This window comes from Acinonyx jubatus, chromosome C2, assembly GCF_027475565.1.
Source record: "Acinonyx jubatus isolate Ajub_Pintada_27869175 chromosome C2, VMU_Ajub_asm_v1.0, whole genome shotgun sequence".
Lineage (NCBI taxonomy): Eukaryota > Metazoa > Chordata > Mammalia > Carnivora > Felidae > Acinonyx > Acinonyx jubatus.
Window position 1 is genome coordinate 15,543,696 of NC_069384.1, and position 24,683 is coordinate 15,568,378.

The 24,683-nt window shown below is 43.1% G+C and overlaps 1 protein-coding gene across 4 annotated transcripts in view; it reads right to left on the reverse strand.

Annotated features, from left to right (window-relative positions):
• The window catches only part of BACH1 (BTB domain and CNC homolog 1), a 43,694-nt gene extending 35,820 nt beyond the window's left edge, over nucleotides 1–7,874 (reverse strand). For 3 of the 4 annotated variants that reach the window (XM_027041748.2, XM_027041751.2, XM_027041750.2), the window contains exon 1: nucleotides 7,729–7,874. The gene's annotated coding sequence lies outside the window, so the exon portion shown is untranslated. Of the gene's footprint in view, nucleotides 1–6,570; nucleotides 6,709–7,728 lie in introns of those variants that run through there. The other variant, XM_015076814.3, reaches the window with a different exon arrangement.
• Nucleotides 7,875–24,683: the final 16,809 nt, after the last annotated feature.

Sequence of the window (24,683 nt, forward strand, 5' to 3'; positions counted from 1 at the left end):
TCCTCTCCCAAGGAACTTAGTCACTGACTCATGACACGTGAACTTGTGGCAGCCATCTTGCAACAGTAAGAGGAACTAGCTAAGCACAAAAGAATGACAGATCCAACCTTTTCCCACTGACCTTATTTTTAAATACATACATACACAAACACACACTCTTCCTGATCCAACTTCCCCCTACTAAAATCCCTCTTCTCTACTCTTCTTCAGTGCTAAGCTTCTCAAAAGAGAGGTCAAAACAAGCTGTTTCCTCTGCTTGACCATGCATTCATCAATGACATTCCTAAGACTTTCCTGATTTCTTAAAACTTAGGTTTCCCACATTCTATGGTTCCAAGGCACATTTTACACGTTGCTATTACAGCAATTAATACATGCTATAGTAATGGCTTGTTTCTCTATTAGACAGTAACTTCTGAAACGTTTTGTACTCCCAATGTCTACAGAAGTTCCTGGCATACAAAGGCATAAATATTTGTTTCATAAATCAAACGTAAACCCAAAACCTAATACAAAAGCACACCACAAACGTTTAAATGAATTTACCAACCCTACCATTTACACACACCAAAAGTTGAATATGTGTTTGTGTTTAAGTTTGGGGAGAGGAGCAGCAGGCACAAGAAGATAAGAGACCAGAGCGCCTTGAAACTCAAAAACACAATTATTCTTTACTCTCCAGAGACCAGATAGCTGTTCACCGTTAACTCAGCGGAGGGGCAGGGCAAGGGTCTGGGAAGCAAGGGCAGGGAAGCTGGTCTCAGGGTCCCTCTGCCACGGGTGAGCACTGCTACCTACCCATTCCCGAGAGGAAAAGGTGTTCCGGCCCTCCCGGGCTAGGGAAACAGACAACAAACCAGGCCGATGACAACAGGTAGGCCAGGAGAGGCAAAACACGGGTTTTAAAACCCCAAAGAACTATATCCAGAGTTTGAACAGTGCTTACGACACTCCTTTACCACAAAGAGACAATGAAGCAGGCCAAGGTATAGGAGCTACAGACAGCCTTATCTATCATCTCCTTTGATTCCCCTGGATAACAGCTGGGAATAAAGGCAGGTGACACTACTCAGCTGGGCAAAATGCTTTTCTACTTCAAAAGTCTACTAATGTGGGGAAAATGATTAAAAGAGCCAATGGGTTTTTTTCCTCTCCTTCTAATTAAGTGATAAATCCTATCTAGAGGACAATTCTGAGCCACGATGGGAATAAAACAGAGTAAATAAGAAAATGTTACATTCTTTGAAAATAAAAAGTGTCTTGGGTCAAGATTTGATAACCACTTTACATGTTTAATAAATTGTATTTAAGTGCAAAACACACACTAATGAAATTACTGATCTTACTAAAATTACTGATCTTACTTACTCCAAAATGACAACCTAATAATTATAACCTCATAAATTTATTCAAAGACTAATAAATCTTTTATAGACATATTTTACAACAAACTCTCTAATGGATAGTTTTCTTCACTGATTTAGCAGACTTCCGCACTTTAAGGAAGGAATAAGGCATTAGGAATATGAAGACACCAGCAACAGGAAGCTGAGTGGGTGCATATCTCCATTTCTTCGGCGGGACCCTAAGAGTTGACCTCCTTAAGCCAAAAACACTTCCCCTTGGAATCCTGGAGGCAAACAAGTCAGTAAAAAGATCAACAGAAAAAAACGGTAGGAGAGAGAAACAAGACAGTTCCCTCACCACACTATTTTGTTCGTTACCATGCAGGTAGGATATTGTCAACTTCCAGGCTACAAAGGAATCGAAAATGGACTCCATATATAAAAACACTTTTTAGTGTAATTCCACTTTAATGGGGAATGGAGAAATGGAGTATACATCTGTCTGCTATGACTCTGAGTCAATCTAAGAAAAAAAAAAAAGTGGAAATGACTTTATTGGACAGAAGCTGGGAATAATACCTTTATTACAAAATTATTCTTTTGAATGAGTTTCCTAAGGCATTAAGAAAACCATTTCAATTTATTTTTAAAAGAACATGATTTACACACAGCTTCAACTGCATCAAGGTAACATTTTCTAAATTGTGCCAGCACTGAGAGAGGAACCAGCGTCTGCCCAACTTCACGGCATGCCCACTGTGCTCCTACAACAGCCATTAACAACCAAGATCCTGGCAACTACTATTTCTTCCTTATGTTTGTTTGGGGCAATTTTTATTATCCTATTAATATTCTCTAACCTGTTCCTTATCCTAAACACAACAAAAGATCTGTTCTCGAGGAGTTAGGATATTAAAGGAAAGTGTTAGATATATGAGCAGTCTAACATCTAGACTATCCAAATTATATTTTTACACAGTTCAATTCTAAATCAATTAAGGGTAAAAAAAAAATCACAAGACAAATATTCTATCTCAGGAGATAAACTAAAAGAATGACTTAAATCCAACTGCCTCCTCAATACTCATACCAATTATGAAAACAGAACGCAGAATTTTAAATGATCAAAAGAGCTTCAACTTGGTACACATTTAACGTAACTTAAGAGGTACAGCCCATAATGTTCTCTCCTTCACTCTTTGAAAAATCCCCAAGTTTGAAGACCACAGAACTAAAATGAATCTATACTATACCCACGAGTGCAGCAACCAGAAGTTGGCAGGACAAACACAGCCAAGGTACACTCAATGTTCCATGGGAGATAAAACAGGAGATATGCATCTTCATCATCAAGAAACTCCCACTCTGGGGAGCCTGGCTGGCTCAATCAGAAGAGCATGCAACTCTTAATATTGGGGTCGTGAGTTTGAGCCCCAGTTGGGTGCAGAGATTACATACATAAATACATAAGTAAATAAAAAAAGAAAGTCACACTCTAGCCCAAAGGATGGTCAGAATGTTTGACACAACCTTTCGGAATGACCTACAGGTGTAAGAAGCCATATGACAAACATATCCACTGTTTATTGTGGATAATTTTTCTGTCTTGGAGTATGCATGTCATTTAAAGAAAATGCAATACTTAGAAGTAATTGGCAGGTATATTTACATTCCAAATGTTCCCAACAAACTGCTTGGGAATGAAAACTAAGAAATGAGTCTGTCTTGATGTTAATATGCCAGGAGCAAGTGGACAGGTTACTAAACCTGCCAGACCACAATGTCCTCAACTCTCACATACAGAATAGACTAGATGCAGAATAGAAAATGTTTTTTTTTTTTCTTCCAAAGCCAATTCCAATTAACTGGTAATGACCACCTCTGGGGCATTTGCTGAGATGGTTAGATCCTTTAAGTAAAAAGCCATATCCTGTGTTCCTTGCCCTCAGAAGTTGGGTGTTTGAGTTGCTGCTACTGACTTCCCATCAGAATGTTCTCTGGAACTGTTTTTTTTACTAGCAGCAATCTGATGCATATCCACACAATCTCTTTGGTCTCTCTTGTGATCAGTGGCTGCAATTCAGTTCAAAGAGGCTACAAAACGTGGCTGTGTAACTGAGCACTTCCCTGAGTCTGAACAGATAATAATACCTAACATGTATAGTAATGTTTAAGACAGAGCCAATACTGTTCTAACCGTTTAACGTATATTAATGCTTTTAATTTCCAAATAGTCTCTATTATATACGTTCTACCATTATCATCCCCATTTTACAGATGAGAAAAGGAGGCACAACTAGGTGAAATAACATGCCCAAGGGTTTAAAGCAGGTAGGTAATAGAGCTAGAACTTGATCATCGGCTGTCCGGCTCCAGATCTCCCACTTTGAACCACTTTGCTTACTGCTTCTCTATCAATTGCACGCTGACCAAACCCACAACTTCAGTCCTGTTAAAATATACACTGAGTAAGCCAGAAGTCCAGGTTTCACGGTGGTGTAAGTCTATGTTTTATCTGCAGTCCTGAAATATTTACTCTCCAAAGGGGCTTGGATTCTGGCAAATAGTGCTTAATTTACCCATTGCCAGGGGCTTTATTAGCCTATTGGGCAAATTTTTTTAAATCAAAAGTTTCATAAATTATCTATTCCACCACAAGAAAATGCACACTCCATGTAGTAGAACCCTCAGGAAATGAGAGTTTTAGGGTTAAAGCAACGCTCCCATTAACAGAACATTAGTCAGAAAATTTGCACTGTGAAGAGAATTTATGACAACTGGTCATTTTGAAGGGCTTTGCCATCACTATTCTAAACATCATTTCTCACAAGACAGGAGTACAAAACGCATATGGCCAATGGGATTTAACTGAATGGTAAATAATAACCATCCCTCAGCATGCCTAGAAGTTGATTTTCTGAATATACACATTCACCTAAGGGTAAGGGGGGAAATCCCACTTCCCAAGTGATTTGCTAAATATGTAGTCTTATTAATCCTTACTAAAGGACGTGTAAACTTGGCTCAAAAAAATGACAGCACCTGGTTGGCTCAGTGAGTTAAGCGTCTGACTTCAGCTCAGGTCACAGTCTCACGGTTGTGAGTTTGAGCCCCATGTCGGGCTCTGTGCTGACAGCTTGGAGCCTGGAGTCTGCTTCGGATTCTGTGTCTCCCTCTCTCTTTACTCCTTCCCAGCGCGCTCGCTCACTCACTCTCTCTCTCAAAAAGAAACATTAAAAAAATGACTTCAAGGAGTAACAGAAAAGGGTAACTTTTAAAAAATTTTGTTATATACAAGTTACACTCCAATGTGTGGATTATCTTCAGGGGCTCCCACTGCACACTTTTTCATATTATTACATTTCATTGGATCGTATACATTAAACAAACCAACCACTTGGCTGGTCTCCAAATTCAAAATGCATGGTATCGCATGTAATGGGCAACTCTGTATTTTCTATATTTCCATTCCTGATATCAACAACTGTGATAAGAAATTTACACTCATGCTTCTAAATTTTAAAGTACAGTATAGGGGCACCTGGGTGGCTCAGTTGGTTAAGCGTCTGACTTCAGCTCTGGTCATGATCTTGAGGTCTGCGAGTCTGAGCCCATCAGGCTCTCTGCTGTTAGCACCGCACCCACTTCGGATTCTCTATTTCCCTCTCTCTCTGCCCCTCCTCCACTTGTGCTCTCTCTCAAAAATAAAATAAACATTAAAAAATAATCATGCAGTATAAAAATAAAACTACATATATAATAAAAATTAAACTAATATTAAGAACATTTTGAAAAAATGCTAGTTCTTAAAAGGAAATCGGAAGTTTAAACAAAAATATTCCAGTTGCTGAAGGAACGTTATTGGCAGTGGTGAACAAATTCTTTGTTCCCCGACAGAAAAAAAGGAGCATATGCACCTACATTATATAACACACATGTGCTACTATTAATCTGTATCTTGAAGCTTTCTTATTTTACATGAAAGTAACATTTTAAAAATCAGAGTCTTAATATTTTCTTCCAAATGGATCATCTTGCACCCCACCTTAGAGACCCTAATACCTAAAAAAGTCATGATTTCGAATCTCCTATAGTCCCAAACTTACAGCAACAAAATTAACCACTTTTCCATGTATGAAATGTTTGAAGTGAATTGTCATCAATAAGAATTAGTCATTCTTTCGACCACAGGTAAGGGCCAGTCCTCCCGGCCTCCACAAAGTTTGTTCACAATGGGGGCTGGCTGGTAAGCTTGGGTCATTTTTAAAGCAAGAAGTAATGAACTAAGATGTAAAGACACTCCATCACCATACCTAAGAGAATGAGACAGATATATACGGTTTGCCCTTCATTAGACAGCTCTTTCTGGACTTGACCCAAGGAGACCTGTCAGTTCCACTCACATTCACCTAACCCTTGCCCCTGCCAACAGAAACTACTAGCATATGCATGCAAAGCCAAGGGCCAATGGAAACCAAGAGAGAGTCTCCTTCTGTGCTCTCATAAAGTTTTTATGAAGAACACATTAAGCTGGCTTTTGACATGCAGAAACCATACAACAACAAAACCACAAGAGGGGAACCAAAGACGAAGTGCAGGGAAGGTAGTCAATATTTTTATTACAATCTTGTCATTAGGTTACTCCTAGCTGCGGATTTCTCCCTCGGTGTTCGCTCTCTCCAGCGCAAATCTATTCTCAGGCAGTAGGTCATGAGGCCGGCCGCTCTGTGTTTACACACAACCTCAGCACCACTTGGCCACTTCCTCGGGCTGCTGGAGCACTTGACCCACTGATTACCTGTATCAAAACAGACGGTGCCCGCTGGGTCCCGGTCAGGTCAGCCCTCCGAAGCAACCCCTCTCGAGTGCTCCTTGGCCTTTTATGGTGGAGGCATGTGATGAGAGTATCTGCACCAGCTGTTCTTAATTACCTCTCAGGCTGGGGTGAATGACTCAGCAACCCAACTTTTTTAAGGAGTCATCCTACCTTGTTATCCAACCAACATTCTGAACAACGGTAAACCACTAGACACGGCCCTGTTCAACAATATACACGAGGCCATGCAGTCACGAAACCAAAGCCATCCCACTCAAGCTGACTCACCAAGAGTCCCTTTTTCCCCCAAGGCTCCTTGAGCCAAAGGCAGAAGTGGCCAAGTGCCTTGAAGCCCAACCCACCCCAGCCCTTGCACCACTAGCCCACACCAGGAAGAGGCAAGCTTACCGCTTCCCATTTCTGGGCTTGACCATGTGAAGCGCTCAAGCGCTCCGTCACCAACACGTCCGGCGTTTCCACCCCTTATCTTTCTGAACCGCTTTAAATGCACAGCGTCCAAATATAAGGAGTGTTAAAGCAGATGAACAGAGACCTAGCAGTGGCATCCTCCATAGGTTAACAGTCCCAACACCGATGCGTTTCTCCAAATAGAGAAGCATCCCTACAAAACAAGCCTTTGTTCCTTCACGCACCACAGAGTAGCCTGTTTTTCCCACACACGTCTTTCACAATTACTACTACACTATACCTTCATCAACACAAGTTTAACGCAGAAGGCTCACTGCACAAAGGCATTCCGCGCAGGGCTGCTCGGTGACATAAAACCGCCGCGCAAGAATGAGAAAGCAATGGCACTCGAGTTCCATCAAACCAGCACAAAAAGCTGGTGTCTCTATACGCGGCACCCACCCTCACCGCACCGTGGGAGTCTTAATTACGACGTGTGGGCAAAACTCCAACAAAGGGAGCTCTGGGATGTGCGGTCGTCCACGCCGATCTTGGCTAAACCCAGCCCCGCAAGGGGGTATTTTTGCTGCAGCCACGACCTCGGCCATTCTAAACGAGACTCCACGCGCGACAGACACCCAGGCCAGGCAGACCGGAGGCAAGCGGCTCTCGGGACGCGGCGGGTGCGGAGGGCGGTGGGAGCGGGCGGGAGGACAATACCGAGCCGGGGCCGGCCGCGCGGGCGGTGCTGATGTGTCACAGCCCGGGCGGGCCGCGGCTAGGAGGGCCGGGCTCGGACCCGGGCGCCGCAGACGCGGGGGCGGGGGGGGGGGGGAGTGGGAGCCCTGGGACCCCGCCGCCGAGGCCACTTCCCCGCCCCCCCCGCCGCGCCCGCCCGGGGGTAAAGTGCAGCGCGGGCCCGTAAACAAGAGCTCTGGCCGCGCGCTCGGAGCACGGGGCGCAGGCAGGCAGGTCGCCCCTTCCGGCGGACGAGGCCACTTCCAGGAACAGGGGCCGCCGCCGCCGCCGCCCCCCGCCCAGAAGACCTCCGCCCGGGTCCACCTCCCCGCCTCCCCGGACCTGCCCGCGGGCGGCCCCGACCGCGCGCCGCCGCGCGGACCCTCCCGGGAAGGGCGCGCGGGACGCCGAGCCACTCACCAGAGCCGAGGCGCAGCGCGGCCCGACTGACGGCAGCGAGCGAGCCCGGCGGGCGGCGCGGGCAGCGGTCAGGTGACTCATTCCCTCCCCGCGGCCGGCCGCCCCCTTCCCTTCGCGGCCTTCCCCTCCCTTCCCTTCCCCTCCCCGTTGTCCCCTCCCCTCGGCCGCCGCGGCGGCCGCCGCCACCTCCCAAAGCCTAAAGCCCTCCCGCCCCCCGGAGGCCCCGCCTCGCGAGGCCCCGCCCCGCCCACCCCGCGGCGCTAAGCTCCGCCCCCTACGGAGACCCCGCCCCCACCCGAGGCCCGGCCACGCCGCCGGCGCGCTGGGGCCGGCGGGGCTCCGGGCAGCTGCAGCGGTTGTCGTGGCTCCACCCGCCCGAGGCCCACGCGAGAGGCCGCGGGGTCCGCGCACTGCGCCCCTTTACGAGCGCAGCCCGCTGCATGAACGGAAAAGCCACCGAGGACAACCTCCTCCTTCCCAAGTGAGGGCAGAAAGGAAAAGGCTGACGGCCTCATGGCCCCAAGTGTTGCCAGGACGCTCGGGATCGAGCACAACTGCCGCGAGCCCGGAGTCCCGCGGACAACAGGAGGTCCCTCCCCAGACCCTCCTCTGCCATCCCTTAGGGACGCCTTAGGCTGGGCGTCCAGGTTCGGAAAGTAGTATTTGAGCTTGCTGGTAGGATGTATCGAGTGCATCCAGGATTTTGTGGAAAGCATCTGGCAGCCCTACTTCTTCTGACAAAGAAAACACGGGCGTCTGGCTAACAGGTGTTCCCTTCAGGCTGTGGCTGCCAGGAAACTCGGAGCCAGGTTCAGCGCCCAGTGGTGTCGACCGGCTCAGCTCAAGCCCTGCTCGGGCTTTCCTCCTCTGATGCTTATCCTGGTGTTTATCCAATTGTCAGTTTTAAAATTATGTTCCCCAGCCATTTAGCACCTCTGGAGTGCAAAGCACTGTCTCTGCGAAAAGATGCCCACGTGTCAAAGCCCAAGCTTACCAATCTAGAGAGAGAGAGACACTGAGCACACCGGGTCTGAGCCAGCCAAACCGATTGGAGTTAGGTGATCTGTTCAAAGGGATTTTGCTGTTGGCTTCGAGTTTAAGTAAAGAGGAGATGGAGAGAAACTGGTAGCCGAACAGCCTCAGCATCGGGGTGTGCGGACTCATTCTGGAACACGGCAAGGCAGCTCTGGAGCTCACAGTGCAAACAAAGTTACCAAGATAATAAAGTCAGGTGTTATCACTAACATGACTGCATTTGCACTCACTGGTTAGGGACTTTTGAGTTACATGCAGGATATATGAGAAAGTGACCTAACTGCGAGGAGTGACGTGATTCACTGTGACCTCAAACAGGGCAGGAGGTGATATTTGCATTGGGTCTTAACTGGGAAGAATGGGGCCTCGCAGTCCCTGGAAGGAGCAGCATATGCAGTAGTCTAGAGTTAAGAGGCAGATGGCATTCCAGACCGCCAGAGTTCATGTGGGGTACAAATATTCACTGAGAAATGAGGAAAGGACATAGACCATGAAAGGATTTGGGTTCTTCCACATGTGAGAGAGTTTTTGAGGCTTCACTCTCCTTCCACCCTAAGCCAATGAAATTATAGTATGCTTCTTTCCTCTCACATGTGTACAGTTTCTTCTAGATGAAGAACAGATCCTCCCATTTGGGAAGAACTCTTCCTTCTTTACTCTAGATAATGGTCATATTTTCTAGCACAACCTCTGGTATGCTTCGTTATTTAAGAAGTCTTATACAGGTGTTGGGAATACCAAGACAGCTAGGAATGACTCTCAAATTTTAGTGTCTCTAAGAATCTCTGGGGTGCTTGTTAAAATGCAAATTCCTGGGTCCTGCCCCAAAAATTCTGATTTCATAGGTCTGAATGGTACTCCAAGGTCTGCATTTTTAATAGTGATGCAGGGGGTCTTGAAACCACACTTGAGAAGTACTAAGAGCTAATGGTGTAGAGTAGGAATAGGGTAAAAATTAGAGAATGAAATAAAACCAAGTCAGAATGGGCCTCGTACACTGTGCCTAGAGTTTGACCTTTATTCCATGGGCTGAAAGGAGTATATGGAGGTCTCTAAGTCATGTGATTGGTTTTAGAAGCTAATTCTAGAGAACTTCATTCATGCCATTTCTGTTGGTTTAGCTCTTTGCATCTTTAAAAATTCATGAGCTATCCAGTCAACAAAATTTGGGGTGTCAAAAAAAAGGCTTTAAACTGTGGGTGACTGCCAAGATAAATAAACATAAATTTCACCAACTTGAAAGACTACCAGTTGACACTTCTTCCATCAAAAGGGACTGTTATGAAAGCCATACCTCCCCTGCCCATGGTTAGATGATTTTCATGGGAAATGAACATATTTTATTAGAAAACAATGAGGACTCCTGGAGCAGCATGGGCGAACATACCCTAGTGTTTACCGGATATCCGATACGAAAGGGAAAGTGAGGGGAATGTAACCTCCAGTTGGAGATGTGCACAAAGTCTAAGATCCAAAAAAAAAAAAAGGGGGCAGAAAAAGGAGAAAAAAGAAGACAGTATTGGAGAAGAACTCAATGGGACAAGGGTCAAATTGGTGAAAGCAGTGCTTTCCAGAAACCAGATTTAATGAAAACCAAAGTGGCTCTACGTAGAATCCAAAAACCAGTTGAAGGCTGTGGTGGACTAAAGACAGCTGTGAAATTTGTGTCACTCTCTTCATCAAGAAGGGGAGTTTCTTTTTCATCCCCTTAAATCTGGGCTGGCCCTGTGACTGCATAGCCAAGAGAACACTGCAGAAGTTGTGCTATGCCAGCTCTGTATCTAGTCTTTAAGAAGCCTGGCATCTTCCACCTACTCTTTCTTGAAATGATCTTTCTGGACACACACCCTCTCAGAAACGAGGCACCGTGCAGTGAAAAGCCCAGTATGGACCTCTCCAGTCAATAGCCCCAGCAGGGCAACCAACCAGTGGTCAGCATTTAGTGCATCCTGAGAGTGAGCCATTGTGACATTCTGGTGTAGTCTAGTTTATACGACTAGCAACCCCAACCAAAAGAACCTTGAGGCTGAACCCCGTCAACTCATAGAACTATAAGATGATAAAATGAGTATTGTTTTAAGCTGCTCGGTTTTCAAGTGGTGTGGGCAAAGAAAATATCTGATGGTGACATAGGGCCTGAAAATGTACTTACATTTGTAAGAAAAATCACAACCCCAACAATCAGGACTTAGAGGAAAGTTCAGATCAATAAAACAAAATACATAGAGGAGACTTTAATTGTAAACCTGTGTCAAGTTCCCTGACCTGACACTTAAAATTTCCCCACAATTACAGGTTGGTGGCGCCCCAAATTCCCCTCACTCCTTTGCAAATATTCATATAATGAAGTCGAGAAAATGTTATCCTCCCAGAAGCTAATGCTGGACATTGTACTTAAAATAGCTAACTAACTAAATAGCTAACTAAATAAATAAATAACTGAAGTTACTAAATGTTTGATGCAAGTGCCTTCCTGTGGGGGCAGTGATGTTTGTGCTTGGTGCTGAGTCAGAAACAGCACATACAGAGCCTTCAGCCAAGGTCACATGTCTGCACAGAACAGAGAAAAATCCAGCCCGATAGCTTTGTTGCGTGTATTCGTTGATGTTTTCATCAAGGATTGTGTAGCCTGCAGTTGTTGATCTTTCATCTTTAAAATTCATGCAAGTAGTAAATTCTACTCCATAGTATATTTGTTTCAATAAAAGTGTTCTCAAAATTATATATTTGTTTATATTATTTTATATATTTTATTATATATAATTTATATATTTTTGTTATATTATTTATATAATATATATATATTTAGTAAAAGTGACATAATTGGTAGAGGTGCTATATTTTAACTCACAGTTTAGCTCACCTCTGGCCTATACCACTTTATTCATCTAGAGCAGTGGTCTTGACAGAGGCCAATTTTACCCCCCAGGAAATATTGACATTGATAAGGAGGGGAGGGATATCTAGTGGGTAGGGACCAGAGATGCTGTTAACATCCTGCAATGCACAATACAGCCCCCATGGATAAAAAAAGCTTTATGAATAAGGACACTTCATTCCCCCTACACAGCAAAGAATTCTCCGGCCCAAAGTGTCAGTAATGAGGAGGCTGAGAAACCGTGACCTAGATGTACTCATGCTGCAATATGAGAAATGTGTATTTATCCTTGATAAAGATGCGCTACCGAATTTTCTGTAGCTTCCTAACAGACAGGTAAAAAAAGGAAATCTGATCGGCCAGTAGGGGTAACTAGGTGTTGGGTTGAAGTGACCCACAGTGCGAGAGAGAAGTAGTGACACCCTAGAGAAGAGAAAATGAGCACAGGCTGTGGGGACCCCCTCCACACCACCGCCCATCACAGCAACCTGTTCCTAGGACGGGGCTGCCGTATGTAGGAAGTACTTTGGAAATGGAGTAGAATGATGACTGACCTCTGAGATTTTTTTTTTAAATATTTATTTATTTATTTTGAGAGCGAGCACACAAGCAAGTGGGGCAGGGACAAGAGAGAGAGGGACAGAGCATCTGAAACAGGCTCTGTGCTGACAGCTTGAACTCACAAACCATAAGATCCTGACCTGACCTGAAGTCAGACGCTTAACCAACAGAGCCACCCAGGCGCCCCGACCTCTGAGTTATAAAGGCTATAAAAGGAGATCTATTGGATCAGACGACAGATAGGCATATCACCATAAAGAGAGAGAATTGTCACTTGGGGCTGCTGGATTTTCACTATTGGCCACTCCAGATTCCCTCCCTAGCCTTCTCCACCATGCTCTGTGCTGCAGGAGGAAAGTATAGCATCCATGGGTTCCTCCACTTCCTTACTTCTGGTTGTACTTGGACAATGGGAGGCATTAGCAGGAACACAGCTGTTTCCTTGCTGGGCCATACGTTGGCTGTAACAATATTCCTCTACCAAAGACCTCAGCTCTTGTTAGACACCCTTCACCTAGAGCTACAGCCAAAGCAACATCATTCTTCCCACCTTGGTCAGACCCAGGGTACACCCCTGTTGCTTGGCAAGTTACCTGTCCTCACCCTAGTAAGTGGTCCCATATATTTCTCACCAGCTCCCTGACTGATTCACCAGGCCAAGACTTGGGGGATAGCCATAATGAATATATTAACACATATAAAGAGAGAATGTAACCGTCAAAAAGGGGAGTTCTTCAAAATCTGAAGCCAAGAAGAGGGAGAACAAGAGGCGTAAACCCAGGCATGCATCACTTCTGCTGCCCCCAGGAGGGGGGTGGGTGGGGAGGATGCATTGGCCAAGGATTTTCTTGCTAAGTACCATTCTACTCCTGAGTTCATGAGGAAGAAAGGAGCTACACACTACTGTGACTTGTTCTATTAGACTGGCCATCAAGGTCACCCCACTCACATGCCTCTTTGAATTCTTTCTAATGATTTGGCTTCACATACATTTGCCTGAGACTGTTTGGTTAGTGAGCGTCAATATTTGGTACACTTGCTGGCAATATTCTCATTGTGAACTAACAATTATTTTCGCAGTTCTTCCTGCCTCTGCAGCTTCGGGTGAGTGTGCATCCGAAAGACGGATCGACACCGATGTGTCGACTGTCAGGTTTTTGCATCTGGAAGTGAAGAATGGGGGAAGTGTGACAAGGCAAAGCCCAATGTGGCTTGATCCAGCTGGTACCTACTTCACAGAAACACTGTGTATTCATCATTAGTGGCTTCAGGACTGATCTTCAGACCCAGGGACACTTTATTCCCACTCACTTTCTGTCCCTAAATCCCCTTTTGGCAGACGCTGCTAGTTTCCTACCCAATATCTAATCCCCTTCTTCCTTTCTAACATAATTCTAATTGTGCTCAAAAATGCTTAACAACACCTCCCCAGCGTCCATTCACCGTGTGACCTAGCCCTGTTCAACCAGATATAAGCAAATATGCACTCGATGGAACTTCCAGGAAAGCTCTTACTTTCCTGATAACAAAAGACCAAATCAGCTGCTGTGCACTTATCCCCTCTGCCCTCCCTGCCAAGACTGGAGCTAGAGCTCTTTTCTTTCAATCTTGAGGATGAAAACCACAGGCTAAGGACAGCAGAACAGGAAGCTAGAGAGAAGCTCGGGTCCTTGATGGTTTCCCTGCACAGCTGACCAGCCCTAGTTGTGGGGTTCACTTTCTAATCATGCCAGAGAAAGAAATCCCTATTCAGTTAAGCTTCAGGAGTTCAGTTTCTAGTACATGAAGCCAAACACAGTCTCAACTGATACCCCTTCTTCATCTCAAGGCTTTGGCAGGTCCCCCAAATCATTCTGTTTAAACGCATGTGCTGAGAACCCTCCCGGCCTGCATCCTAGGTTATGTGGGAATAAATGGATTGTTATGAGCATACACAACCCAAACATATGACCCTGAAAGCTGGCAAATGAATGGCAGTGAATAGCAGTGTAATAGTGTTGGGTGTAGAAAGGCAAAAAACAGATCTTATTATGAAATTATGAAAAATATTATTATTGACTTCAGGATTGCCATCTCCTTAGATATTACTAGCTCACAAATAAGAAAACAGAGATGCAGAGACGTTAGTAATAATACTCTGATATAATTCCAGGAAATGGCTCTTTGAAACATGGGCCAGCTGCCAAAGGGGGGAAAAAAGAAAGTTAAAATCTTTCAAAACAATTTCATGGATTTAAGCTGTGCAAAAACACTCGGAGGGCAGAAGAAATTGCGTGGAATCATTCTGATCATTTAAATTCTTCCTCTGTTATTATGCATTTTATAACTGAATAATCAAAAATCTGCATCATGATGAATAGATTAGAGGAATTAAAAGAGGCAGATCCACTTAAAGCAGCCAAAATAAGGAAATATATGTCAAATCCACATCTATGCAGTGGGAGCATTAGGAATGAAGAGACGTTGGATTCCATTCAGTAAAAAGAAATACATTCTCTGTACAAATCATTTAAAAATGTTGCCTAAATAGAAGTCGGCTTTAGAATTAATATTAAGCTTAGAGTTCTAAAACATCAATTTAAATTGATTAGAACACTAGAAAATTGCCTCCTGGCTAAATAAGATTTCCAGAAGAAATACCATCAGGAATGTTTTTTATATCCCTTAGGATAAACAAGGAAAGGAAACCGAGGGCATATCTCTAATTAGCTACATGTGCCCCTTGGGTTTCCAAAAACAAGCTCTAACATATTTCGATTCTTTGTCCTCAGCAATGAGAAGTCAAGCATAAAGCCATTTGCAAGCACCACATGATGAGCCACAGACAGGAACAAAAACAATCATAGACTTTTCCATCAGTCTGTCTATTTAGTAGACAAAAATCCATGTCTCTGTTATCAGATCCAGACAAATCAGGCTTTGCCTTTCTTACTTCTCTACTTGGTGCCTGAAATCCCTTGGAGATTAATTTGGGGGGATGAAAGTTTTATAGGTTCACAAGTTCTCTGTTAAAAATTAAAGTTATTTAATAAATAAAGTTATTTCAAAGTTATTTCTCTCTCCGCCCCTCCCTGCTCATGCTCTCTCTCTCTCTCTCAAATAAACTTAAAAAAAATTTTTTTAATTAAAAAATAAAGATAAAAATACTCATGGTGAATAGGGTTCAAATACATTTTAATAGGAACATGGAAGAAAGTATCTAGATTAGAAAGTTACTCCCAAGGGCCATGACCTTTGGAGGGTCTTAAGATGGGTCTGGGGAGGGCAGTAGAAGGGCAGTGACTGCTAACAGTAGGATCCCAATAGAGACTAATTCAGAATTGTTGCCAAGAACTGACACAGCTTTTGGAAACAGTGTTATCTATTAAGTAAGATTTTTATTGAAAATCCATCTTTAAGCGTGATTTTGCAAATAAGAGCCTCAGAAATTATAAGTTCATCACTATTAATAGAAAAATAAGGGACAAATACAAAATACAAGCAGCAAAAAAGATTCAGATACATCTATCGTGTTCATGGTACATCTATCTATCAGTCAATATGCTAAACATATGCATGTATTGAATATTTGATCATTTACAAAACCATTTTCATAGATTTTTTTCATTTGATACACTACGCTGTAAGGTAAATAAAACAAATTATCCCATTTTTAAAATGAGGAAGCTGGGACGCCTGGGTGGCTCATTCAGTTAAGCATCCAACTTCAGCTCAGGTCATGATCTCACAGTCCATGAGTTCGAGCCCCACATCAGGCTCTGTGCTGATAGCTCAGAGCCTGGAGCCTGCTTCAGATCTGTCTCCCTCTCTCTCTGTCCCTCCTCCTCGCTCTGTCCCTCCCCAACTTGGGCTCTGTCTCTCTCTCTCTCTCAAAAATGGATAAACATCAAAAAAAAATTTTTAATAAAAAAATTGAAAATAAGTAAAATGAGGAAGCTGAATTTTCAGGCCAACAGCTAGCCAAGGTTGCCACACAACTCTTTGAACTGCTGACCAAAAGCCCTTTCCTCTATCTGAAACCGTTTCCCTGTGAATCCTGCAAATAAATACAGATAAATAAACTGGAATCCATGGATCTCAATATTGTCTTATGATATTGAATTATATGCATGTCAAAAGCTTCCTATTATACAAGGTACAGTAATATTCTTTATTTTGTAGCAAGTATGCTTGTGATGCTTAAGCACAAATTTCTACAAAATTTGTCTGTCAACTCTCTAATTGTGCTATAATTTGTAGGGGATTTTTTTTAAAATCACTTTTACCTATAATTGTCAAACATGGCAAAATCTTGTCCTCTCTGGAGCCCTGCTGGGAGGGACTACGGAGCATGCCAGGGATGGCCTAGAATAGAAGCTGCTATCTGGATCACCAAGTCCAGGGACTAAGTGTTTATATTAGTCGTGAGTACTTATTAGTCCAATTCAAGTTGACAGGGAGTCGTTGATAAGAAAGTGGAAGGAACACAAATTAACACAGGCTGCTTTGGGAGGGAACTTTGTCCTCTCAGACAGGCATTTCAGCACAGTGGTGACAAGCAGGGGCCCTAAAGCCAGACTGTTTGAATCCTGGGTCTACTACTTTACCATTTTGGCTTGTTTCTTCAACCATAAATGGGGGTTATGCTAATATTCATTACCAGCATAGTTGTAAATATTACATGAGTTCATACACAGAGGGTTATTTAGCATGGCACATCGTATAAGTTACATAACTATTAGCTTTGTCATTGTGAAAGCCAAGAATATTTTAGACATGTAGCCAAATTAAAGGCAATGGAGGGGTGCCTGGGTGGCCCAGTTGGTTAAGCGTCTGACTTCAGCTCAGGTCATGCTCTCACGGTTTGTGAGTTCAAGCCCTGTGACGGACTCTGTGCTGACAGCTCAGAGCCTGGAGCCTGCTTCGAGTTCTGTATCTCCCTCCCTCTCTCTCTGCTCTCTCTCTCTCTCTCTCTCTCTCTCTCAAAAATGAATAAATATTAAAAAAAAATTTTTAATCAATGGAAAGGCGGTGATCAGGTTCTGCCCAGCCCCAACTTACTGATTCTGCGAAGGGAATAGAGAGCATGAATTAAGAAGACAACAGCATGGCAGATTTTGTAGTTTTGCAGTTATGTAATGGGAATACTAATCGTTTATCCATGTGAAACTACCCAAGAGCTCTTTACCCTAATTTAAATTTCAATTTAAATCTTAGTTATTAACGTGCATGATGCTGGGTTGCAGAATAGAGAATATATGTGTGCTTTGAAATGAGCATCTTCTGAAGTGAAGACAAAACCATGGGAACAGCTTGACGGGGAGTAAGTTGGGGTTAGAGTGGACAATGCCAGTGATCCACTCTGGCCCTTCAGACCCCTGTGACCATTTTTGTGCCCCTCTCTAACTTTCATGTGCTTTTGCTCCCAATGGCCAGCACCTGCAGCCCTTCTGTAGAAGGGCTTTGTTCAGTCTACTGAAGCTAATCCTCCCATCTTCACCACACATGCAGATCCCAAAATGCCTGTGAACCTACCTGCCCTGGGTGGTGGTTAGTAGATAGGCACAGAAGTATAAAAGCCACTCCCTAGCCTCAAGTCAGTACAGTTCCAGCCTCAGCTATTCTCCAAGCTCCCCCAGGGGAATCAGGCTGAGTCTACCTTCTGCGGGTTCTTGTTTGGCTCTTCCCCTTCCCTATCCTTCTTCCTCCATTTCCTTCCTGACTTTTCCTGGGAAGAAATAGTGGAAATCAGGGTGCCTGGGTGGCTCAGTCAGTTAAGTGTCTGACTTTTGATTTCGGCTCAGGTCATGATCTTGTGTTCGTGGGTTCCAGCCCCATGTCGGGCTCTGCACTGACAGCACAAAGCCTGCTTGGGATTCTCTCTCTCCCTCTCTCTCTCTGCCCCTCCCCTGCTGGGGCTCTCTCTCTCAATAAATAAAATAAACATTTTTTTAAATAATAAGTAAATCATTTGCACATGAATCCTTGTCTCAAAGTCTACTTCTGTAAAGCCTAATCTAAGACAGAAGTAAACATACTTTTTGTCTTACTTTGCAATTAATACTGGTAATTATGGCAGGCTCTGGGGACAGAAGATGTGCGTTCAAATCTTTCTTTGCCACTTAGCTGTGCCAACTTCTATGTGCCTCGTTCCCATCTGTGATTAATTCACTTCTGCTTAACACAACCAGAAACTATCTCAGATTTTGAGTCGCCTAGGTAGAGGAACAAACCAATATGTAGTGACTGCTGGGCACAGGGCTTGATATCATTCTTATTATCTCATGTAATCTTCACAACAAAAGGGGCATGTAGGGCCTATCCCTATGTCACAATGAGGAATTTGAGAGTCAGAGAAGTTATTTGCCCAACATTACACTAAATGAGTATTTAAATTCATGGAAGTTACAGAATGTAGAATTATAAGAAGGCAAAAATAAATAAAAACATTTTAAAAAAAGGGGGGGGCACCACCTGGGTGGGTCAGTCGGTTAAGCATCCGACTTCAGCTCAGGTCATGATATCACAGTCTGTGAGATCGAGCCCCGCATCAGGCTCTGTGCTGACAGCTCAGGGCTTGGAGTCTGCTTTGGATTCTGTGTCTCCCTCTCTCTCTGCCCCTCCCCTGCTCATGCTCTGTCTCTCTCTGTCTCAAAAATAAATTAAAAAAAATTAAAAAAAAAGAATTATAAGAAGGAATCACCAGAAAAGCTAAAATTGCATAATGTCCTTTGTTCTATAAAGATGCCCTTCATTCTGTTCTACACAAGATAAGTGCATTGGAACGCCTGGGTGACTCTTGATCCCAGCTCAGGTCTTGATCTCAGGGTCATGAGTTCAATTCCTGCATCGGGCTCCCAGCTGAGCATGAAGCCTAATTTAAAAAATAAATTATATATATATATATATATATATGCACATATGTACATATATATATGCACATATGTACATATATATATATATATATGCACATTCTCGTAGACTGCAATGGAAAGTTGAGTATGTAAAGATATGTGAAGTTGACCCTACTGAATATACTGTTGAGGGAAGAGAGAGAAAAGGGGGCAGATGAAAACTAGTCTACTAAATATAACTGGCAGGAAGGAAATCAGAGAAGGGACAGGGGGCTTTCCATATTAAAATATGGTGGGGAAATTGAGTGAAGGAAAAAAAGGAACCATTGGAGAAATGGAGACAGACTTCTGAGAACAGTGGCGATCATCATTTCCCTGAGAGTGGGGCCAGGAAGCACCTCTGCAGGCTGTGATTAGCATAACTACCAGGGTAAACAAAACAAGAACTCAAGCATGTTCAACCAGGTCCTCCAAAAAGGAGACACCAAGACAGGATTAAACATCTGATTAGGAGGAGAACCTATAGGAAAGGAAGTAGGAAGGGAGCCAGAAAAGACTGGCAGAATCATAAGACTCCAATTCAAGTCTCAAGTAAAGGAAAGAAGGAGAGAAGGTGTCATGGAAATGTCCTAGAAATGGAGTGCAGGCTTGGGGTGCCTGGGTGGCTCGGTCCAGTAAGCATCAGACTTCAGCTCAGGTCATGATCTCGTGGTTTGTGGGTTCGAGCCCCACATCGGGCTCTGTGCAGACAGCTCATAGTCTGGAGGCTGCTCAGAGTCTGTGTCTCCCTCTCTCTCCCTCTGCCCCTCCCCAGCTCACACTCTGTCTCTCTCTCAAAACTAAACAAACATTAAAAAAAATCTCTTTAAAAAAGGAAAAAGAAATGGGGTGCAGGCTAATGAAAGGTCAGCAGAAGCATCAGGAAGTCTTTGAGTCTAAATTGGCACTGGTAGGAGTCCCATGAGTCCCACGGCCATGTGAGGGTCTCCTTAGTATCCCTCACTGTACTCCATCACTGACAGGGAGCAGCCCATGAGAGGGGTAGACTTGAACAAAGGTACCTTTGAATTTCAAAGTTTAGCAGCTGTGACCTTTAGTCAATTACAATTACTACTTGTCATAGAAAGTCTAGGAAGTACATTCTCATGGCTGCTTTATCAAGTTCCCAAAAGTCTCTGAGTGTTACAAAGTAACATCCTTTCTCATTCTCAAATATTCTCAGTGTTTCTCACTCTCAAATATTCTCAGTGTTTCACAGGAAAGTAACGCAACAACTTACCTTCCACTGAGCACTTATGTGTAGCCATCACTGTGCTAAACAGCTCACATCTTTTTTCTCTTGAAGTTCTCACAGCAGCCCTGTGAGGGAAATACCATCACTTCCCTTCACAGACAAAGAATCCAAGTCTTAGAGAAGTTAAAGAACTTCCCCACGGATACAAAATTATTAAGGGTTAATGCCAAGATTCAACTCAGGCATTCTGACTTCCGGTGCTGATTACCATACTGTAAATTATAATAATAGTACCAACTTCGGTATCAGATAAGGTTGTCATGAGATTTTAGTGGGCCAGTCCATGTAAAGGTCCTTAACACAGTGTCTGGCCAGGTAGGAAAGAGCCCGAGGAATGTTATTGTTTGGTAGTTGAGCCAAGACTCACGTCCAACTCTGATCAATGCTCGCGTCTGTACTCTTGGCCACCGGGACTGAACAGTCATGCGTGTAAATTCAGTATTTCAATCAGATAGCATGAGGAGCAGCTGAAGAGGCATTTAGAGAAAGAAAGAAAGAAAGAAAGAAAGAAAGAAAGAAAGAAAGAAAGAAAGAAAGAAAGAGAGAGAGAAAGAAAGAAAAAGGAGGGCTGTAACTAAATCTTCTTTCAAGAAATAGTATCAGTCACACAGATAGAATTCAATGATAGGAGATAATAGAAATGTAAGTTATGCTTCCTTTGGTTCCCTAGGGAAGAAAGTCACACAGGTGTGGCCTTATTACTGCCTATTCATAAATAAAAATAGGTAAGATTTATGAGACTGCCAATGGGAAAAGGTTGAGACAAGCTACTCCCTGCATTCTTTTAGAAGAAAGCAGAAAGGGCGGGGTGGGGGGAGGGCGGGAAGGAACATTTCCAAGAAAAGACATCTGGACTTCTTATATGACCAAGATGGGGTAACAGGGACAAGATTTACCCTCCCACCAGAAACAGCCAAAAAAATCATGAAATGATAGGAAACAATGGTTTTTAGACATTGGATTGTGCCAACATAGGTCAGTGCTCCCTGAGAGAGGGGAAACACGCAAGATAGGTCCTGTGAGTGCTCCAGACTACTGCCTGGAGTGAGGGAACCCAGGTGGGGCTGGTGATCAGCCTGAGGTGAGGAGACAGAGGAGGAATGGAAGATGTTAGCCTAGGGAAACCAAGGCAGCTGGAATTCACAGAGCGGAATGCTGAAGAGAGGGAGCTGCACAACGAGAAAACTCCAGCAACTTGCAGAGGGCCCCCCTTACATCCTCAGTTCAATAATGATCAGTGTCTGTCTGTGAGGAAAATGCTGGAAGATGGGGAAAGAACCACCCAAAAGGAGCAGAGAGAGCAAATACTGGAACTCCTGAAGGCTAGGAATAGTTCAGGTTTCTACAAGCCAGAGTGGAAAAAATCTCATCATTCATGGGGTATTGGGTAGAATTGTCAGAAGGTTATTACTTCAGTAGTGAGACAAAATTTCCCCTAAACTCAAGGCTGCTCCAGTCTCACTTGACAAAGCATAAAGCAAGCCTTGAAACAATCATACTGTTGCCATAGCTGCATCTCAATAAAACTCAAGAATATTTATGAGAATAAAAAAATACCCAGCACGCCAACAGGTAAAACTCACAATGAACGACATCCAATCAAATATTGCTAGGTATACAAAGAAGCAGGAAAATATGACAACCCATAAAGAAGAGAAAAGCCAGGGGCGCGGGTGGCTCAGCCGGCTGAGTGTCTGACTTCGGCTCAGGTAGTGATCTCGCGGTTTGTGAGTTCGAGCCCTGGGTCAGGCTCTGTGCTGAAAGCTCAGAGCCTGGAGCCTGCTTCGAATTGTGTATCTCCCTCTCTCTCTGCCCTCCCCTGCTCATGCTCTGTCTCTCCCTCTCTCTCAAAAATAAACATTAAAAAAAAAATTGAAGAAAAGAAAAGCCAATCAATAGAAAAATATCCAGAAAAGCTAGGTATGCAAATGATAGAATTAGTAGACAAGAACATTAAAACTGTTATTGTAACTATATTCCATACATAGAGGAAAAATTAAACGTTTTAAGTAGAGATGTGGTTTTTAAGACCCCAATCCAGCTTCTAGAGAAAAAAATATGATGCCGTAAGTGAAAATTCCATCATTTAGACGGGATTGACATCAGATTGGGTATCATAGAAGAAACAAGTTGTTAATTTGAAGACACAGTAAAAGAAGCTATCCAAGATGAAATGGAATAAACAACTGGGAAAAGAAATAAACAGAGCACCAGTTAACTGTGGGACAGCCTCAGCAACCTAACAGAAATGTAATTGGAAATCTCAAAGAAAAGGAAGGGGAAGGAAAACATTTAAAGATATAATGGCTGGAAAGTTTTCCAAATTTGATGAAAATGATAAACATACACACACAAGAAACTCAAAAAATCTCAAGCACAGAGAAAAGCATTTTAAGTGTACAATGCAAACAAATTTAGAATGGACTGATTGCACAACCATAAATGTCGCCAAGATAAGGAGATAATACCTAAAATCATGTTCAAAACAGCTAGGAGTTCTTTTATTCAGCAAGTCAGATAAAGTAAGAAACCCCCGTCCAACCAATTCAAACACATGTGAGGTTAAAGAATTTTTTAATTAAAAATAAAATCTACGTTGATATCAAAAAACATTTGAGGTTATATATAAGGAAAGAGTAAATAGAAATGTCAGATAAAGTTTATATATATAAAAGTGTAGAATGAAGTCAAGATGAAATCTACTAAAAAGGATGGCTTAAATACCTCATATGATAATGGTGAAACTATCTCTATCCCTAACCTATTTCTTCTTTTTAAAATTTTTTTAAAGTATCTATTTATTCTTGAAAGAGAGAGAGAGAGAGACAGAGTATGAGTGGGGGAGGGGCAGAGAGAGAGGGAGACACAAAATCCAAAGCAGGCTCCAGGCTCTGAGCTGTCAACACAGAGCCCGATGCGGGGGTCGACCCCACGAACCATGAGATCACGACCTGAGATCACGAAGTCAGACGCTTAACCAACCAAGCCACTGAGGTTCCCCTGTCCCTGACCTATTTCTAAGCTTTAGTTCTGTGCTATGACCTCCTGGTATATTCATGTTCTCAAAGTTTCTTAACTCAGTACCTCCGTCTTATTACCATACTATCCACATCACCCCATCTCACTCCTCACCTCTAACTCCTCCACTGTTTATATTGCAATCTCCATTAATGGTATCAACCGTCTTCCAAGAGTTCTTGTTCTCACCTGTTTCCTCTGGCTTCCTCAAAACCAATCACCAACTCCTATGGATTTTACCTCTGAAATATCCTTAATATCAAGTAGCTTTCTCTGCCTCTGTCTATTCCCACCATCTCAGGCCTTCATCATTCCTTTTATTTTAATATAATATAAACCTTTTATTGAACCAAACTATACAGGGGTGCCTGGGTGGCTCTTCTGTTTGGAACCTCTCTCAAAAATAAACATTAAAAAATTTTTGAAGCAAAGCATACAAACAAAAAAAATGTACAAATCATAAGCAACTTAAAATTTTTAACAAAGTAAAAATACACCTGTTTAACCACCATCTAAATCAATGTATAGAATGTTTCCATTCCCCAGATGGCTCCCTGCTATCATCTCTCAATAATTACCTGTTTCTCCAAAAGATAACCACTATTCTAAAACCTCACACAACAGATTAGTTTTGCCTGTTTCGTGAACTTCTGTGTAAGTGGAATTATACAGTATATGATCTTGTACCTGGCTTCTTTTGCTCTGTGTTATTTTTGCAAAATGCATCTCTGTTTTTAGGAGTGGCAACCATATGCACATTGCATTGCTATGTATGAAGAATGTACCACAATGTATGTATCCATTTTACTGTTGGTAGACATGTGTTTCCAGTTTGGGGCTGCTATGAATAAAGTTGCCATGAACATACCTGTAAATGTTTTCTTGTGAACTTACCCACACATTTGTATTGGATATAAAACTTGGAGTGGGATTCTTAGCTCAAAGGGTGTGTAGAGCTTCAACATTAGTAGAAAGTACCCAACAATTTTCCAAAATGGCTATTGAGTTTACCTTCTTGCTATTGGTACATGAGACTTCCAATTGTTTCATTACCAAAACACTTGGCACCATTGGTTTTTAAAGTTTTATCCATCCTGGTAATGTGTAATATTTCCTTGTGGTGTTAATTTGCATTCCTATGACGATAAACCCCATTTCATAAATTTATCAGCCATTTATTTTTGTAATTTTTTTAACGTTTATTTATATTTGAGAGAGAGACAGAGTGCAAGCAGGGGAGAGGCAGAGAGAGAGAGAGGGAGACACAGAATGTGAAGCAGGCTCCAGGCTCTGAGCTGTCAGTGCAGAGCCCAACGTGGGGCTCGAATTCACGAGC